This window comes from Diadema antillarum, unplaced genomic scaffold, assembly GCF_040938485.1.
Source record: "Diadema antillarum isolate AM-2024a unplaced genomic scaffold, OU_Dant_1.0 seq00000716_RagTag, whole genome shotgun sequence".
NCBI classification, from domain to species: domain Eukaryota; kingdom Metazoa; phylum Echinodermata; class Echinoidea; order Diadematoida; family Diadematidae; genus Diadema; species Diadema antillarum.
The window spans coordinates 29,465-51,163 of NW_027271620.1; the positions used below are offsets into that span (position 1 = coordinate 29,465).

General features: G+C 40.2%; 1 pseudogene; it reads left to right on the forward strand.

Moving 5' to 3' along the window:
• The first annotated feature begins 12,704 nt into the window (after positions 1 to 12,704).
• Positions 12,705 to 21,699, forward strand: part of LOC139737932 (uncharacterized) — a 55,497-nt pseudogene continuing 46,502 nt past the window's right edge.

The window sequence follows — 21,699 nt, forward strand, 5'->3', positions numbered from 1 at the left end:
TGGAATGACGGTGTGAAACGACAAATTACTGGCAGCAATATCGGGAGAATGGCTTAACGTTTACATGCGAGCGAGCGGAGCGAGTGAGCTTTAAAATTGTGACATTTTACAGTCCCAAAACTGCCGTTTGTAGCCATATTTTTTTGCTTTGGAAGTTAAGGGGGGGGGGGCGCACCGGGCGCAACTGCTGGCAATTACTGGCAGCAACATCAGGTGAATGGCATAACGATTAAATGCGAGTAAGCGAAGAGAGCGAGCTTGAAGATTTTGACATTTTACAGTCAAAAAACTACCATTTGGAGCTATATTTTTTCGCTTTGGAAATAAAGGGGGAGGGCGCACCGGGCGCAACTGCCGGCAATTACTGGCAGCAACATCGGGAGAAAGGCATAACAATTAAATGCAAGCGAGCTTGAATGGGCCGAATGCATAAAACAAGCAATTGCTTGTAAGCAATTGCTTCAAGCAAAAGCACAAGCTCGTCTAGCAAAAGGTCTAGCTCAAGCAATTGCTTAAATCCATATGCATAACCTTTTGCTTATGCTAATACCTTTTGCTTATCCCGCACAAGCAATTGCTAGCGTTTTCAACAAAAGGGACGTCACGCCTGTGCGAACACAAAAACAAAGGCGAGTGTGGCAGCATGTATTTGAAAGGGCATGTCTGTGTGGAAACATTTCCTGACATAGCAGAAGAGCTATGAAATGCACACACAGACACATACACACACATCTATACACACACACACACACACGTATTGCTGGCTGATTCCCATCACTGCAGCTTACAAACAGCCCGGATCTGCAGATCGCACGCGGAGAGAGGTCTCCTTGCTCTCCACCGAAGTCAGACATCCTATACCTGTTTTTCATCACATTTTGCGTGCTAACCACTGGAAATTCCTGTTGTTGAAATGAAAAAGTTTCTTACGCTACTTATGAGTAATTTCTTGTAGATTTATACCACTCCTTCACAAGTGTGGTCTTTCTTTCATAAATATGAAAAGGATACTTAAAAGGGTACGTTCCGGTTAAGCAAAAGCTCAAGCTCATTTTACAGAGCTTGGAAAATCGTAAGCAATTGCTAGCAAGAACTAGCAAAAGGTATGTTTTATGCATACGTTTTTAAGCAAATGCTTGGTCTCTAAGCAATTGCTTGGGGGCAGCAAGCAATTGCTTGTGCCTGCTAGCAAAAGCTTCTGCTCTCAAGCAATTGCTTGTTTTTATGCATACGGATTCGAGTAAAAGGCTAGCACAAGCAATTGCTAGCGTTTATGCATTCGGCCCAATATCTTGACAGTTTACAGTAAAAAAAAACCCTGCCGTTTGTTGCTATATTTTTTCGCTTTGGAATTTAAGGGGGGCGCATCGGGCGCAACTCCTTAATAGCAATTACTGGCAGCAATATCAGGAGAGCATAACGATTACATGCGAGCGAGCGGAGCGAGCGAGCTTGAAAATTTTACATTGTACAGTCCAAAAGCTGCCGTTCTTAGCCATATTTTTTCGCTTTGGAAATCAAGGGAGGGGGCGCACCGGGCGGAACTGCTGGCAATTACTGGCAGCAACATCAGGTGAATTGCATAACGATTAAATGCGAGCGAGCGAAGAGAGCGAGCTTGAAAATTTTGACATTTTACAGTAGAAAAACTGCCGTTTGTAGCTATATTATTTTTTCGCTTTGGAAATTAAGGGGGGGGGGGGGCGCACCGGGCGCAACTGCAGACAATTACTGGCAGTAACATCAGGGGGAATTGCATAAAGATTAAATGCGAGCGAGCTTGAAAATTTTGACATTTTACAGTCCAAAAACTGCCGTTTGAAGCTATATCTTTTTTGCTTTCGAAATTAAGGGGGGCGCACAGGGCGCAACTGCTGGCAATTACTGGCAGCAATATCAGGAGAATTTAAATGCGAGCGAGCGGAGCGAGCGAGCTTGAAAATTGTGACATTTTACAGTCCAAAAAATGCCGTTTGTAGCTATATTTTTTTTTTTTGCAGTAAGGGGGGGGGGGGGCGCACCGGCTGGAACTGCCGGCAATTACTGGCAGCAACTTCAGGAGAATGGCATTACGACTAAATGCCAGCGAGCGGAGCGAGCGAGCTTGAAAATTTTGAGATGTTACAGTCCAAAAACTGCCGTTTGTAGCTATACTTTTTCGCTTTGGAAATTAAGAGGGGGCGGGGGGGGGGGGGGGGACGCCCGGTGCGCCCCTCCCCCTGGATCCACCACTGGTATAAAGTCAAGGGTGTCGGTTTATGTTCATGACTGGGGGAGGTATGACCAGCGAGGTGGCGTCGAAGTGACCAAGCATGGGAAGGATGTCCAAAATCTATCTAAATAGTAAACATTGTATACACCAACTTGTACTATAAAATCAGTGCTGCCAGAACCAGGGGTGCGAATTGTTTTTGCCCACGATTTTTTTTTCTTTTTTTTTTTGTCCCCGGTGCAAAAAAAAAAAAGAATAAAAAATAGAAATTAATTATCATTTAGGGTCCGGCGTTGAGGTCGCTCGCAGACTGATTTTTTTTATGCCTCCGCCACAAAGTGGTGCCGGAGGCATTATGTTTTCGGGTTGTCCGTCCGTCCGTCCGTCCTTCCTTCCGTCCGTCCTTCCGTCCGTCCGTCCGTCCGTCCGTCCGTCCGTCCTTCCTTCCGTCCATCCTTCCGTCCGTCCGTAATGAATTTTGTGGACAGGGTAACTATCAAAACTTTTGAGGTATCCTAATGAAACTTGGCATGTATGTGTATTAGGGGGTGAAGTTGTGCCTATCAACTTTTGGGTGCACATGCTCAAGGTCAAAGGTCAAAAGGTCAAGGTCAAATACATAAAATCTTACTATTTCCACCATATCAACGCAATGCCTGAAGATGTTTTCTTGAAACTTAGTGTATACATGTATTACCCAATTAAGATTCTCTGGTGAAAGTTTGGGTCATGAGGTCAAAGGTCAAAAGGTCAAGTGAAAATATTAAAACTTTACCTTTTTTCTCTCTACCTTGGAAATTGTTCAAGATATCGTCATGGAATATAGTATATATACATGTACTGACTGGCAGTGATTATCTAGAGAATTTAGGGTTCATGGGGTCAAAGGTCAGGGGTCAAAGGTCAATGGCAACATTTCAAAATTTTACTATTTCCCTCATGTTTATACAATGCCAGCAGGATTATTTTTTTTACACTTGGTGTATGCATGTATAACCGTATTCTCTAGCAAGTTTTTTTTTCTTTTGTTTTTGCCTCAAAGGTCAAAAGGTCAAAGATCAAGTGAAAGTGCTGAACTAATTTTTTCCTCCATATCTCGGAAGTGGCTCAAGTTATTTTGAAACGTACTACATATTTATGCATGTTCTGCCTGACAGTGATTATCCTATGAATTTTAGGGTCAAAGGCCAGGTGAAAATGGTAACAATATACTATTCTATACAGAAATTGCACTTTTTCTCCATACCTAGAAAATTGCTCAATGCATAAACATATGAATGGGTCAAAGTCAAGTTAAAGTCTTTAAATCCCAAATACATGCTCTCCTATTCATCCAATTAAACCTAGGTCAAGGAAGGTGAACATTCAACACATTTGTGACAAACTTGTAATATTGATATTTTGCCAATTTTGTGAAAATGTAATCACACATTGTCCACATGTACTATCTAGACCTATTAGGAGAATCATGCATTATGGCGGAGGCATACCAGTCGCCATAGCGACATTTCTAGTTAAATATTTTTTTAGGGTCTGAAGGGGGGGGGGTGCGCTCGCACCCACATCACCCCCCCCCCCCCCCCGTGACGCCCATGAAGACATCAGTAGGTGATCTATAAGTTCATATAACTGCATATCAATCGCATTGCTCTTTTCTGTAACAGAAGTACTTTGTCTATTTTTTTTTTTGTACTGCATTTCCCCATGCCATTACGCCATAATTGAGATAAAATAGAATGAGAGTTGAATACAACATAAAAGTACTGACTTGGGGAGAATCCGTTTAACGCTATTTATAATCCCAATATTTTTGAAACTGTCTTGCAAATACTATCAATATGTAATTCCAATTTAGCATATTGTCAATTGCGATATCAATAAAATAACTTCCGAATATTTCATCAAAAAGTGAGCACATGACAGATCTGTCACTTCAGTTCGTAGAAAAAAATAAATGCACCAGATTGTTTTATTTCATTTCTAAAAATGCAAAAGCTCCGTCGTGTGGGAGGGGGCTATACCCCCTCCCACACCCTCCCCGTCCCCGTCAACTCTAGTAGGCCTAAACACAGCGATGCCGCACACGCGGAACAAGAGCTGTGATACCGCCATTTAGTCATGTCTGTGGATAGGCATGATAGGGGACATATTTATTTTTCTTACTTTTTTTGACAGGAAAAAAAAAATCCAGTTTCACCGAAAGTGTGCACCAGGCTCCTGAATTTCAAGTCCGAAAATACAAATTCAGGTCTGAAAATACAAAATCTCCCTCGTGTGGGAGGGGGATTTTTTGTAGAAAAAAAAATTGTACTCACCAAAATGGGTACACGAGATCTCTGATTTTCAAGTCCGAAAATACAAATCTCCCTCGTGTGGAAGGGGGCGTCTCCCTTCCAACATTCTCCCTCCTCCAGGCATATTTCCCTCAAGTATATACATATCTTATTTAATTTTGCTTTTGATGGAAACAAAAATCGAATATTTCACCAAAAGTGTGCACCTTATCTCTGAATATTTCAGGTCTGATAATATAGGCAAAATATCTCTGAAATGGGTTGGGAGGGGTGGTATCTACCTCCCACACCCCCGCTCATTTCATTTTAATCACTCGTTTGATAGAAACAAAAATCGAGAGTCTCGCCAAAAGTGTGCACTATATTTCCATGAATTTCAGGTCTAAAAATGCAAAAGCTCCCTCGTGTGGAAAGGGGCCTGTCCCCCTCCCACACCCTCTCCCACTGCATATTTACCAAAATACAGATCATTTTTCTTCCATGTCTTTATTACAAACAAAACTTGATTATTTTACTATGTAAATGCGTGCACCATAATACTATCTCTGAAATTTAGGTATGAAAATTCAAAATCTCGTAGTGTGGGAGGGAGTATCCTCCGATCCTGCCAACACTCATTCCCTCTCCAAAAACTCTCCTCCGGACATTTCCCTGAATGTATATGTTTATTTTTAAAATACTTTTTATTGATAGAAACAAAAATCGAATATCTCAGCAAATGGGTGCATGAGATCTCTGAATTTCATATCTGAATATGCAAATATCTTATATGTACTGGATGGGATACCCCCCTCTCCCCGCATATTTCCCTGAATAAACATTTTTCTTACTTTTTCAGAGGGAAAAAAATCGAACATTTCATTCAATTCATGGGTGCACCAGATCACTGATTTTTCAGTGCGAAAATGCAAAAGTATCCCTTGTGTGGGGGAGGATGTTCCACACCCTCCCCGCACACCTTCGATATTGATAGAAAAAACCAAAACAATACACCGAACGTATCACCAAAAGTGTGTACCAGATTTCTGAATTTAAGGTGTGAAAATGCAAAATCTCCCTCGTGCGGGGAGGGGGAGATCCCCCCCCCCCCCCACACACACACAGTGAATCCTTTCCTCGCATATTTCTCTGAATAGTTTATATTTCTCTTACTCTTTTGATCGAAACAAAAATCGAATATCTCATCACCAAAGGTGTGTACCATAATATCTCTGAATTTCAGGTCTGAAAATGCAAAATTTCCCTCGTGTGGGAGGAGGCATATCCCCCTACCCCACCCTTCCTTGAATATGCATATTCCTGACTTTTTTTACAGAAACAAAAATATAATATTTCACCAAATGGGTGTGCCATATCTGAATAACTGGTCTAATATTGTACAACCTCCCTCATGAGGAAGGGGTCAACCCCCTGTACCCTCCCCTTCTCGGTCGCCCCGCTCCAGGTGCGCTCGCACATAATTTTCCAAGTTTTGCCCCCCTCCCCCCCCCCCCATCATTAAGATTAAATCATCAGTCAATCTATAAGCCCCTGGGGCTTTCATTGACTTAATTCAAGAAAATAGAGAAATCCGATAGATATAAGGAAATTGTTATGTACTACTGCATTATTACATACACATAAGTAATTATCCATTACCTTTTACTTTGCTTTGTGTGCATGTTATGCAGGTCCACGCTACGTTTTTTAGGGGGCCAAAATCGGCTGGCAAGCAAAAAAAAAATTATTAAAAAAAAAAATCTTCACATTTCTTTAGGTGCCATTTTCCGCCGAAAATCGGCTGACAAACAAAAACATTTATGCAAAAAGGAGGGGGCAAACATTCACTCCTTATATCTCCTGCAAAAAGTGTGGAGGAGGGATTCCCCCCCCCCCCCCACTGCATTGTGATGGCTATCACCGATCATCCCCCCCCCCCCCCCCCCCCCCCGTCCTCGGTCGGCGCGGTGCAAGAAAGAGGGAGCTGTTCCCTGCATGTTGAGGAACCATTTCATGAGAAACGCAAATTAAAACAACTATTACTAAGTGGATACACCAGGCTTTTAGCAACTTTTTTTTTTAATATACTCCCAGTCTTTTATCTTTGTCGGCAGCACCAAGTTATTAAATGGTACCGATATAGAACATAAAAAATACAGTATTTTTTTCAAGATCCGTACAGTCTGGTTCGAGCGATATTCATGTGGTTCATTAGTTCATTCTTTATTTTGATTTTTGTACTGGTATAATTTTAGTTGGTCAAGATAAACATATCCTTTCTCCGTACAATTCCAAGCCTATGAATTCGGGAACCTACAGCTTTACAAGCGTTATATAGCTTTTATGTAGGCCCCATCATAAATTTCCGATGTTTACTTGTGACATCCTCAGATGATATGACCATATTTTGTGTGAAGTATGTTTTTTTTTCTTCTTCAATCAAAAGACATGATTGCATATATTTTGTATTCTTGTTTTACTGTCAATCATTTTGTAATCTTATCATTGAGAAAGTGGAAATATGGAAATGAATTTGAACTGAACTGAACTGAATTCGACATGGAAAACGGCAGAAAACATGTTTATTATTCTTTTTCATTGAAACGGGCTTAAACTCTGACATGCAAAATTGTCTTTAATCGCATTATGTGGCTTAAAATCATGGATCACTGTTTTCGTTTGTGTGTACAGTACTTCTCCGTGTGTACTCTGAGTAGAGTGTATTTGTATGCGTGCATGACTGTGTGTGTATGTGCGTCTGTGTTTCTGTGTGTGGGGGTTGGCGTAGGCTTAAAGGGATAGTACAGTATTGGTGGAGATGAGAATTGGGGTTTTAACTTTTTGCGAGATACAAAGAAAACACTTATGATATAGTACAGAGCATATCATTTTAAGAGGAATTCAAAGTTTATTTGATGAAAATCGGGTTTGGAATGACTGAAACATCCAAAAACAAAGTAAAACAAAGTGATCGTAATAAAGTGTGGGTCCCACACTTTATTAGAATCGCTCTTTTTTGGATATCTCGGCCATTTCAAAACCAATTTTCATCAAATAAACGTTAAATTCCTCATAGAATTACATGCTCTTTCATATTTTATAAGAGGTTTCTCATTATTTCACCAAAAAATGTTAGAAACGCGAAATTAGGTCTCAACCAAAACTGTACGATCCCTTTAAACATAGGCCTAAGTATGTGAACGGTTGTAGGAAAATGAAATAACCTAGAAATCACAACAGAAAAGATATCAGATGAATTTTGTCGGATATGTGCAGCGAGTGTGCCGGTCGAATAAATGACGAGAAGAGGCCTTGTGCTGAACTACTGAGATTCTGATGAGTATAGCACATATACTATATGTGACAACTGACAAATGACTAAATTGACTTTGCTCAAAAATGATCGACAAAAGACGAATTTGAAACTCGGATTGGCATACTCCAGATTTCTCGGGACAAATTGAACTGAAAGTCTATTTAACTGAATTTAATTTTAAAAAAAGAATTGAAATTAATGGGAAAACCTATACGTAGGTAGCATTTATGATTGCATGTTTGTTTCTATACCTTGGATCGGATGGAGTGCGAGGGTGATGGCGAGGTCAAAGGCAACCCTAGTCTAAAGGTCGAATCTACGTCGATTGCACCGAACTAGTTCGGTGGTCGATTGTCGCGAAAAGACAGAACTGATGGTGTGAAAAATTACACGCCGGACGAACTACGCCCTCTTGCGCCTATAAAATATTTTGGTACGGTTACGGCCACAGAACTCTTACACATAGAAGAATCACTCGCCACCCGTTTTGTCGCCGTCGCTCGACTCATTGTCACGTGACGTCCGCCATTTTGCTTAGCGGAACTTTTTTGCGTGCAAATCCCAGCAGACGCTATCCACATACAGTGACTGCATGTTGCACCGTGTTTTTCTGACCCTGAACGAGGCATTAAACTGCCATATTGTGCGGCTGTAAACTGCACAAATCACTTGACAAAAGGATTTGGAAACAGGTAAGTGTGACACCAAGCCATGATGAGAATAACAAGTAATTAATTCCCCAAGTAACGTTACAATTAGGCGGATCGGTCGTATGTTGGCTTTCTTGTGAGCGCAGTAGCAAAGGTAGTCCCAGACACTGGATTTTGTGTTTGCCGTCGACATGTGTTTACCACCAACTACCAAAATGATGCAAAATAAAAAAGATCAAGTAGGCCTAATTTAGGCCCTGGGTCTATACACTCTGTACGTTGTGTGTTGGGGCAAGCAGCTTTGTACATGAAAAAAAGTACTATCTATTTATGTAAATTTGAGCTTAGGTGTAAACTTTACACGTAGATTTATTCTTGTCTAGCTAGAGTCACAGTACCAGTGGTGGGTCAGTGTCAGTGACAACACTACAGTCGTTTAGTAGATACTAGATTGTCTAGAGTGACTGTGTACTCTAGTATTAAAGTAGAGTACGGTAATAGTAGTAGTAGTAGTAGTACGAACAGTTGTAGGGTAGACTGAAGTTCCAATGATATTGATAATGCTGAATAAATTTAACTATTCTTAGTATATTACTCAAACTACTTACTTTATACTAGGTAATGTCAGTGTCACGTCAGTACTGAGTCTGTAGATTCTAGTTTCTGCCCAATTTCTGGTAACCTCAATCTGTTTATTTTTACTTCTGTCTGAATTAGCTAGACCTGTTGCCAGGAATGCCTTTGGTGTTCTTTTCAGTGTCCATAATTCGTAGATTTATATTGCCATAGTGCATGCGGATCAACACAATATGTTTTCATACTATACCATAGTGCATTTTTACACTCATTAGGATTTTCTTTTTGAATCACGCTTGAAGCTATCAAGGGCAAGTGAAATTGTGCACTATATTGATGTATTGCCTTAGACAATCTTACCAGACAGTGTTCATTATTCATGAATTTTATGTTGTTGCCCTATTGCATGTCCGTTATAGATGTATACATTTGTATATGCATTTGCTTTTGTGATTACAATAGTTGTCACAAATTTGCGACACTGGTGGTCTTGCCTATCATTAATTTGCATAATGTTCCTGACGCATGTACTGCCTGTGATTATAGCCGCCGTATTAGGTATGATAATGGTACATGTACTTCAAGCAAATGGTATATCACTGTACTGTGGTTGATTCTCAGCAATCAACTTTGACCTTGATAAATGTCAAATAAATTGTAAAAAATCAGGAAAATTAACTCTGTCCAACTTAACTTCCTGTTTTTTTTTTTGTGGGAAGACAATCTTGAAAGGAGTTCATGCTTGTAATGTGTGTGTGTGAGTGTGTGAATACTTATATATATATATATATATATATATATAGTATATATATATATATATATATATATACATACATAGATAATTATACATATATATATATACATATATTGATTGAGTACCGGGTAGTCTACTTGTTGGTGCAGCAATATCATGACATCGAAAGTAAAACAGGAACCAAGTTCATGTTGATCACCAACAATTTATTTACAGCACACAAATATTTGAGCTATTCGCTCTTTCTCAAGTGTTGTTGCAAATCGCTCAAAATTGGTGTGGTGAAATAAATTGTCGGTGATTAGCATGAACTCGATTTCTGTTTTATTTCATGTATACAGATATACAGTGTATATATGCCTATAGGCCTATTGCTTCCTATACCAATATGTGCAATAGTGATAACTACATTGTACTACACACTATACTAATGATAATGATAACAGCAGGAACATACATGTAGATAATTAAGGTGATGTTGTCTTCCAAATTTCTAATATGTTGAATGCGTATATGTCAGATGGGGAAGATGTATTACATGATCATATCCACAAATCATTGACTTTTACAACTGGACTGACTGGAAATTTAATTTGACCTGTTTAATGGGAGAAAAATCAAAAGCACGAACACACATCTTCTTACAATATCATTGGAGGGGAAAAAATGCAAGATATAGGGTTGAGAGGGGTATCAGAAAAATGGCAGGACACAGACAAGGACAGGCGCGCGTCTTAGATTATTTTATACCAAAGCAGATCACGTCTCCGAAGTCAAATAGATCTATCCGAAAGGGGAAAAAACACCTATTTCAATACAGACAACTTTCAGGGAAGAGTGTGAAATAAATATGAGTACATGAATCTGTGGTCAACGCTGGATTGAGAAGTACCAGTTTGACAGTTTACAAGTTCAAGTAAATATCAGGGGCTATGAGCGGCTGTCATACTGTCCGATCAGTGAGTTGACCGTATCGTGCTCGCGAGGAGCTGCTGAGGTTCCGCTAAGCAACATGGCGGCGTGTGCACTGAGGCGTCACATCCGGGGCGCGCGGTGGCGACACCGAGCTCAGCGGGTTGTGAATGGGTGTGATTCTTCTATGTGTAAGAGTTCTGTGGTTACGGCCGGAGTACGGTACTCTCGCTCTATGCATGAAGGACTTGAGGCCATAGAGATGTATACTAATAATATACTAGAGCGCGGACTTGCGTGTGGCGCGTACGTAGTGTTCGTGTGCCGAGATGAAGAGGCCGCGCGCCATCTTTGTCCGGGCAAAAACAAGCATCGCGTCCGGGCAGCGCAGTAGTGGTGGACACGTGAACACGTATACAACAAGCGCTCAAACACGTATTGCCTTTCACAAAAAGATGAGGGGGTCGGAGATGAGAGAAGGAAACAACTCAAAAATTTAAGTTGCTCGCAATCTCTTATTATGAGTGGTAAAGAAAATGAAAAAAAAATTACTTTATTCTCAACGAGGTAATACTTTCAAGCCGACCAACATGACCATGGTCCATGCAATACAAAGGGTTCTCTTGGTCTCTAGACTGCCGGATGCCCCTTGTGATACAGTATACTGCGTCACTTTTTGTATTTTTTTTTTTGCAGTTATTATTTTTTTTCTGTATGAGGGGACTGCATTCTATAGTCCTATCTGTGTATTCCAAGTATACGAGTGTTTCATTGTATTTCTATTTTTTTTTTTTTTGGTGGTGGTGGAAATGAAATAAATCATTTTTATAAGTACGTGTAGGCATATTGGTTCCATGACATATTGATGTTCAAGCTCGAAATGCTAATGTTGAAGCTTACATAAACCCTAACCCAAATCATAACACCCACGGTGACCCTAATCCTAATCCTCACCCTGCCTTTCTTACAAGAACCAAAAGCCCAATCAGACCCATGATGGTAATTCTATTTTCAGAAAGATATCAATGCCGGAGCATCCTGTAACCAGGCATATATTACGTATTCTGAGCTTTTCTCACACTGTCTTAGTGAAATTAACTGCTGGTATAGCAAAGGGTGGAGGAACGATTTTTTTTTTTTTTTTGGGGGGGGGGGGCTCAAGGGCCAAATAGGGCACTTAGAAATGAGCACTTTTTTAACTTAAAAAGGGGAGTTTTTGTTTTGTTTTGTTTTTTGAAATGGGGCAAATGCCCCTTCCCCCGTTCCGCCGACCTTGCATATCTGCATATAGTTATGTACTGTATTAGCTATCTATATTATAGTAGCAATAGATCGAGAATAGCCGAGGGAGGGCGGAGTGCCCCTGACGAATTTTGCGAGACCTTTTCTTTTCTTTTTCCTTGTTTTTTTTTTTTGCCTTGAATCAATCTGTTTAACACACACTATAAATGTAATTTTAGTTACTTGTGAAAGGAAACTCCGCTCCCCTTCTTTTCTCCTGTTTCTACATCCAAAAGCAGCACATGAACCAGGCATTTTGCAACATAGATCTATGCTACTTTAAGTAGAATTTGCGAATTTAAGAACATTTTTCGATTTCCAAACTCCAATGGAGACCTTGGCATAGATGCTAGCCTACTGCCGTTGCATCCCGTCGTCGATCTCCCTGCATGCTCCGCTAGCGCTACACGTTATCGGTACGGTCGCTAGTCGAAATTTGCCCGGACCAAAATGGCGAACGCCTCCTTCTATCGGTCACAGGGATTTTACGGAGTCCGCCCTCTAGTGTTCTTAGTATACATCTCTATGCTTGAGGCCCTTCGTTACGGACTCTCAGTGCGCGGTGTGGCGGGAAAATTGACATGCATACCTATGCATGTGTACACAATGTTCTGGCCAGGATTTTGCACTGCGCGCTCTTAGATTGACGATCGTACGATGACATGCATACCTGGACCCGCATCCATCCCCTAGTAGAGCCGTGCCTGCTGTAGCTGTGATGCGATGGACACCTGTGGCTGTGACTCTAGACTGCCAGATAATTAGCTCAACTAGATATTCGAACAGTACAATTTCACGGGATTCAATCGCATGATAACTTTTATTCACGACATTCCGAGGACCGTGCGGTCCGTCCGAAGGTAACTAAAAGATTACAACCATTGTTAACTTTTTGTCGTTGATACATAAGATAGACACCTAGACCTATGTTATGTTACACTGTTTTGTTAGTGTTAATTAGCCTTAACGTTAGGCCCTTACGTCCACGTGTTTTAGGCCCTAGCCTTACTACACACTGTCTGCTCAATGAATGCATTGCTATCCTGCTATTAAAAGCTAACGTTAGGCTAACGTTAGATCTAATTTTATACGGCAAACGGACAGTGTGGCTACATAGATCCTTCTAAAATTGACTTGATTGGCAAGTTGTAGACAGAATAGACTAGATTTCTACTCTAACAGCCTACGTTAGAAGTTTAGAATTTCATCAATCACTTTTGCTTTGTAATGTTAAAACTGTGTAGGCCCTACTGTGTAACCGGGCGGCGTTAGGCGTTAATAGGGAGCTTTAGATTTTGACGCGCGGACGTTTGAGCCGACGCTTGCGCTGGACGTTCTCCTCTCCCTGCGTCGTGTGGAAAAGTAGCTTTAGATTACGCTGGGACGCAACGTATAAAAAATAAAATCGCGCCCCCATGATCAGTGCATGAAGAAGCTCTTTACGTCGCCAACTGTGCGGACGTGAAAATAGCCCAGTACGCGGCTAAAAATAGATTGACTTGTAATACGCGCGCTACTGCCCAAGCTCAGAACATGTTTTTTTCCTTTGAACGTCCGTGCGTCTAAAATCTAAAGCTCCCTATTGTAGATGTCTAGCGTTAACAGTTAACGTTGTTAGCGCCCGACCAGATGCTGCAGTGTAGTACGCGCTAAATTTACTTACAGCGACTGGACTGAGCTGTGTATAGTTATTAGATGTAAACGTTAGATGTCTAACTGTTAGACAGAAAGATCCGTCTGTCCAGAGGACTCTTTTAATTTGCCATTAACACTGTCCTCTCGGAGGGGATCCGTGAAGCCAGACGCAGTCTCCGCGGAACATTCCCCGACGGACAGATACAGACCGATCTTTCGGTCAATTAGATGTCATGCTCATAGAAAGGTTTCACCCGTCAATGAATGAATGTGACAAATAACAAAGAGGTCAAACAATAAGTTGTTACGTTAAGTGGTTACTGATGTAGAATCTAGATTACAAATATCTTAGAGTCTACACCCGTCTTCGTTGCGTTGGTAAAGCATGTAATTACGTGCACTTCACACGTAATTAGCAATACTATTAACAGTTGTTATAGCATAGCATGAGACCTATTGAGTATAGGCAATAGAGCCTTAGACTCTTGGGTGCTCCGGGTGTTAGTTTAAAGTAACGTAAGAGTGTTTTATAGACTCTAACGTTAGGTGTAAAACTAACGTCAACAGTTAGCGCCCTAAATCTACTTGAGTTACCCGCACCTTGTCATAGGTAAAATGTTTATGCATCAGTTGCATGTTTGAATCACACTTCGTCACTGAAATTCTATGATATCCCACTGGCAAAATCGTGAAATCGGCCCCACGGTAGGGTTAGGTAGGGTTGTATTTATGGTCAAATTGGCCGTTAAATTAGTGGAGGGACATTCAAGAGTCCTTCCGAGAATACAAAATTGAAGATAAAAGAAAAAAACGGGAGAAAGGGAGGACGAAAGATGCTATTGCTACATTGTATGCTGTGGAAATCGGCCCCACCGCTGTATTAATCTCTCGTAAACGCCGTTTGGTGGGGCCGCATTCACAAGTATTATGCTGTGGAAGAAAGCTTCACCGCAGTGCTTATATACGAATGTAGGCCTACCGATGAACGCCACACAGTGGGGCTGACGGGTATAAACAGACGAGCCGCCGTAGTAATTTAATAGTCAGGACACGCAGTGATGATGGGGCCTATTTCAAGAGTATGCCAATCCCACTCACATACAGGAAAAATAGATAGAATAGAACCACAAGTCAGTTGATCGATAACAAAAATTTGCAGCTATCGTCCGCAAACGCGAAGGATGCGGAATGGTTGTGCGCTAAGGAAGGGGCCCGCAACTCGTCACCTGCGCTCCCATAGACAAGCACATAAAAGACGTGTGCGGGTGACCGTGATGCTCCCATAGACAAGCATGCATCTACAAGCACGTAAAAGATGCGTGCGGGTGACCGTGATACTTTCACACTTATTCCAAATAGAAACCATCTTTAAATTTCAGATTTTCACGGAAAACTGTTCAGTTTTCACCACAGTTTGCTTGGTTGTGGTATCCCTGCCAAGTTTCAAGCCTACTGAAGACAGTCCCAGGCATAATTTTTTGTCCAGGGCCCTTGTAACAATTTTAAGCAGGGTGACGGTACGTACTCGGGGGGGGCTGACGAGGTGTGGGCACCTTACTATACAGCGCAACTAAGAGCGTCAAAATAATACCCCACGCATTCGAAGCACTTATCCTTAAGCGTGTATTTCTAGATTCTACCATAAATCACATTTTTGTAATGTGCTCTTGTGAATTCAGAGTAGGTATTTTCTTTACATGTGAGTAATTTCAAGCAAATTTTGACATATTCTAAGTTTCTATAATTGATAGAAAAACATTAGGGTGTCGATATGAAACACCCAACCATAGATAGGTTCTAATTGCATTCAGATCGCTGATGATAGTTACTGTAATGTGTAAACTTCTTTCCTAAACATGATAGAGGTCTATTGCATGTATGCACTTGCAGCAAGAGCTTTCACACTTGGCAAGCATTCGCACGCTTGTCAAGGATGGCTAGCCATGTATTTAGTAAATTTTCAATGCATTGGTAATTTTATCAGTGGCATGAAAAGGGATAGATATCTTTATGGCTAAAATTTGTCCACCATTCTACAAAACGATGCACAGGTCTCCGTTTGTCAGTTTGGAATAGGGTGTATGCAGTTACAGTAACTGGAAAATAGCCTAAACCCACTTGACTGTGCAGCGTACCTGTACGTTACACAGGTCCATAATTACCTTGTGCATGCACAATTCTTGACCGAAAAATCAGTCTGTATCTGGTCGTTGGAGATGTGTTCCGCAAAGACTGCATCTGGCTTCACAAAATTCCCTGGAGGAGAGCTGTGTAAGTCAAAAAATGATAAAAGATTTTTCTGTCTAGCACAATTCCTACTGACACACTCAGACCTGTGCATCACTTGTATTCAGTCAGACCGCAGCACCCGATAATTCGCTCGTATTTATTCAACTCGTATGCAAGCCCGCTCGAGGCTTGCATACGTAATGAGCTGCGTAAGGGGATTTTGTCCTTGTGCTTTCGGCAACAAAAATACACCTTATATTTACAAATTTGGTATCAAATTCAAGGAAAATATGTAAGCTATCGTCACATGTTACTCAAATTATTGTAAATGAAAAATATCATAGCGTAATTTGAGCTTGAAAAATGATGAAAAAAGTAATTCGCGCAGTACATGTTCAAGACGTCAAAAGAATACCAAATTCACCTTGCGTCTCGAAAATGCATTACTGTATACGCTATAATTTTCGCGTACATAAATTTTCGCGAATTGCCGCTGTCACACATTTTCGCCAGTGGTTAAATTCGCGATTGGGGGACCAGAGAAAATATGAAGTGGCAAAGAAAGTGTGAATTTTCAACTTACTAGCAAATAAGAATGATACTAGTTATACACTGCATGAAAAAAAATTACCAAACTCTGCTAACTAGTAAGTTAGAATTCAACATTTTTGAAGTGGTTATAAGTCCATCGCGCTAGATTTCTGACGAGTGGTCCCTTGCGATAATGGATTGGCTCTCTACAGTATTCGTAAAGTAGACGTGGACATGCTATATGTACGTAAACAAGCTTAGCCAGTACAGTACTGAAAGTATGTTCGGTAAGCCATGACATGGTATACTGCTAGTACTGAAATTTTCGTATCATCAAGGCAAGGGATTCATTTTGGAAGGTAATATTTTCGCGTGTTGTTAAATTCGCGAATAGCTCCCGACTCGCGAAATTCGCGAAAATAAAACCCCCGCGAAATATATAGCGTATACAGTACTTGGTAGTCCATCTCTTAATCTTTGTATCCATGAAAATATCTTGACAATTTGTTGCTTAATCCGGTCAGGAACCAGTAAAATATACATCGATGTCAGGGCTGGTCAGCTTGAAACCGTGCGATCTCAAGAGTAAGCTCTCTCATTGGACAGCGCTTACATTCAGTGCTTGCATTATGTCATTACGCTGCTACGGTTTCATGCCACGTGCGTGCATAGCGCATGCTTGCATAGACACGCGTGTAGATTTCCGTGTTTTGGACAGAATCTAGAAGTAGTGATACAGCGCGCGCTGAATGCAAGCACTGTCCAATGAGAGAGCTCTTTCGTGCCACTGTACACTTTGTATGGAGCATACTTCCAGCTTAGGAGTGAATTTTACAGACATTTCAAAACGGAAAAACTAGTATAAATCATGCTTGCGTCTCCTTGACTCCAATATATGATGAGCATCTAAGTTTCCTCTCTACGAAAAAGCCAAAATCAGAAACAACAGTTTCTTAATCCGGTCAGGAACCAAAAACGAACTTTAGACGACAAAATCTTCTGTGAAAAGCAGGTAAAATTTATGCAAATTCAACTGATTATATCGTCATGATAAGAACCGATATTATACGCAAATTTAGTATCAAAATAAAGATCAAAGTCTGGAGAACAATTTACCGTGACTTGTAGCCATGATGAATGTATGTGCAAGTAGCTACACTGTGAAAACCATAGCCCTGTCAAACTCTCGCAAAATCTCGCACGACAAGACACCTTTTGAAGGTAAAGATTGTCAACGAGAGTGCTGAATAAATCTTTCCGGATCGGCTCATTAGCATACGTGCAGCGGTCTGACTGTATTGCCCACGTGCAAAGTGATCTGGTTAGCATTGTACTCGCTTGTGTGTCGCGACTACAGTCTTGCCATATGTTGTATGATATATATGAGTCATTTCCCTCATTACCGGTATCTGATTTAGGGAGGAGGAACAATGAATGATACATTGCTGAAAAAAGTCACAGACAGCATTGGGCTTATGCAGAAAAACCTCGAATGCTCAATTTGGTAAGTGGAAACTACTTTATAGTCAAATCTGAACACATATAATTTTTGTTTATGCTGCTCTCCATGTTTGGCCTTTTACAGGGTCAAAGGTAGCCACCTTCTTATATTTCTTGTGTGTGCTCTACACCGTATCATGCACATTTCTTTAATGATTTTCTTCTAAACTTGCATGGAGGTGCATCATAGTGGAACTTAGTCCCTGTATTGTTTTTAATGAAGTTGCCCTCATTGTTCCACTGTTTATAGGGTCAAGGGTCATATTATTCAATATGTCTTGTGTGGGGCCTGTGGGGCTTCAAATTTGATGTGGAAGTGTGTATCCTATAGAATAAAAATCTAGCCTCCTGTTACTTATGGTGGTAGCATTCTCACTTGTTTGATCTTGAAACACAAAATGATTGATTTTCTAAGATCTCTTGTCTGCACTTTGCTGGACTTCTCAAATGAGAGGTTTGTCATAGTCAATCTGAGCCCTCTGTGATTTTTGGTAATGCTGCCCCCAATGTTTCGTCTTGTACGAGATTAAGCGCAGCCACCATGTATATTTCTTCTGTGTGCTCTTCATTCCAAAGCACATTTCTTGATGGGTATTTGTCAAAATGCAAAACTGCTTGATGGTGAAATTTAGGCCACTATATTGTTTCTGATACATTGTAATGCTGCCCCCAGTGTTCTGATCTTTATAATTATGGTGTAAGGTACAATTTTGGTGGGTGTCTTGTGTGTGCCATACAAGTGGCGTTTTGTGACAGATGTTGCTGAAATTTTGTACTCGGTCATATGATGGTCAGCTCTAGACCCCTGTTGTTTTTGGTGCTGCTGCCCTCAGTTTTCCGTACTACAATGTATGTAGGGTCAGAGGTCATATTTGGGTTGCTGACTTTAATTAATGTTGTAAGTATAAATTCAAATGCATAATGTCATATGAGCCCCATTTTGTGATGTGAGATGTGAGCTGATTGGTCATATCTTCCTAATTGAACATCTTCGTTTGTGTCACGCATAAAGTTCAATTATCTGCAATTTCAACTCGGCCAAAATATTTCGTATATGCATGGATGTGGACAAATGTGGGCTTATTTACGCCTTGAATTCAAGTAAGGCAATTTTCAGCTCCTGCAATTTTGACTCATGTGGAGTTAACATTGCGTAAGCTTGTTTAGAACAAAAGACAAACAAGATTTAGATCTCCCATACAAAACTGACCACTTAGCATTAGAGCTTTTACTTTGTTGATCAAGACCAAACAAATTTATAATATAATGGTCTTAAGTGCATGAACAAAAGTGACAGTTTGAATAAGTTTGGTTTCTTCTTTTGGAACTTTTCAAATGGTCAATGCTCTATATCAAATGATTACACACACACACACACACACACACAGATGAACATAACAATAAGCCGTTTGCTCCTGATTTCATGAGAGCCTTTTTTCACAGTTTGTAATGCAAAGTCATGCAGAGATGCTAACTGTTACTTTTTGTAGTATTTTGTTCTCTCTTTTTTTGCCGAAAAACTCCAGGTTTCATGGAAAATACTGTTTTCCTAAATTGTATAATTGCTACACATGTCTACTGCAGGAAAAGTAAAGATACAAAGGCCTTTTCTGCCTTGAAAATACTGCAATGCTGTCAGCAAGGTTGGCATTCCTAGTCATGTTTGTGTAAAGGCATTTCAATTATCAGGTACAGGAGGAAAAACATACATGTATGATTATAGTATGGGTCTAGGGCAAATACCCCCTGGGCAATTTCCCCAGACCCTTCCCCTGTCCTAATCCTACTCCCAAACCTAATCCTAATCCTAACCCTAATCTTTACTCTAACCTTATCACTAACCAGTATTAAGTGGGGGGGGGGGGGGGGGGATTGCCTTTGTACGAATATGTACAGTTGAACCTCTCTTATCCGGCCTCCCTTTATCCGGATCTCTCTATTATACGGACGCAATCTCGCCGTGATTTATTTTTTTTAATAATAATTACGGGAGGAAAGGGGGATTCCCAACTCCTTGAGAACTCCTACACAAACACACATGAATTACATATACTGGATACATTTCTTAATAATTATTTAGGTAAATCATCCCAAGAATTTATAAAAGAAAATGATTTCATTCTTGCAAACACGAACCTCTATTTTGGGGTCTGTTACTGAGTGTAACAATGAAAAGGTTGCAGTATACACATTACTACATGTGGTACTAAAATGGGCTACATCAGTACATGGTAAATTATATGTACATGCATAAAGCATTGAGTCTCCCGTATCCGGCCAAATCCCTTATCCGGATGAGCCCCGGTCCCTACTTGTCCGGATACGAGAGGTTCAACTGTATAAACAATTTGTATTTGTATTCCAAATCAGTTGATTTACTTTTCAGTTACATTATATGGGACTCCTTTGGCGCATTTACGTACAATATATAGTGTGATTAGTTTTTGATGTAAAATCATACTTTGAAATAGAGTTGTATTTATAGTAAACCTATATTGTAATGAGGCTCATATTGGGGTTTTGTTGTTGTTGTTGTTTAATGTGAAGAATGATTGTATTGTATCCTGTGTATTGTTTGTACACTTACATCAGTGGCATGCAATTCAGCCTCAGGGCTGCTAAGTATCATTCTTGTTCTGATTCAATACTGTACGAGCTGAAATTTTCGCGTACAGATATTTTCGCGAATTGCTACTTGGAGGACATTTTCACGTGTTGTTAATTTCGCAGTTGTGAGAGTCTAACTGAACTTATTATTTGCACATTGTTATTTTCGCGGTTCAAAGGCGATTCGCGAAATTCGCGAAAATAAAAGCATCACGAAAATTTCAGCTCGTACAGTAAGCCAATACACGTATCTATCCATCTACATATCTAAATGGATTATATGTTTGTCGTGTAACAGCAAATGCCTGTTTCAACTTTCAAGCATTTATTCAATTCTATAGCCTCGACTTGCTTCAAGATCCTGTTTGCACAAAATGTGATCACCAATTTTGCAAGTGAGTCAAACCCCTTAACTCTTTGTTATGAAGATGTTGCTGCACATACTTATCCATATTTTAATGATAATAAAAAGTGTTCTTTTGCTTTGTGGGAATAAATTGATGTAGTACCTTGTATGCAACTGATTATTTTAATGTACCATGTGCAATTCAGTATTGTCACATAATGCCTTTGTCTTCTGCACCGTTGAAAACAGAATATTGATGAAAACAGATGTAAGATCTTCATTATGTGTCATATCATCTGTATATGAGTATGATGTGTATCATCATAATGTATTAATGTAATGAAAATTGAAAACTGTTTCATATTTATATTGTGACATGCTATTTTTGTTTGCTCTTTTTTTTTTTACCTCAATTTTCAGCTTCTGCGTTCTTGCCCCTCCTTCAGAGTTCAAGAAAATCTTCAGCTCCTTGTCCTCTATGTAAGGTTGCCATAACCAAAAGGTCAGTATACACCTGTGATTATTCAGGTAAAGAAATGCAGAGTTATATATCGTCGCTAGGGTGACAAGACCTTGTATCTGAAATTTTGGTCAAAATGACTTTTTCGGGTTAATGGTCAAATAATCAATTAAGTGATGTCCCTGTCCAAATCCAAACTGTCTTACCCCAAAAATGAAGCCACCCGCGGCATGTCAAAGGAAGGGCTATCCCATTCGCTATAGTGTTTTGGCTGCCATGTTTTTTTGGCTCTCCTGAACATTTGACATTTTGTAGAATATGAGGGTCTTGTTGCCCCAGCGACGATATGCTGTTGTTTGAATTGTTTGGTGATGCATACCAAAATGTACACATACCGTAATTTGTCAGTGAATTAAA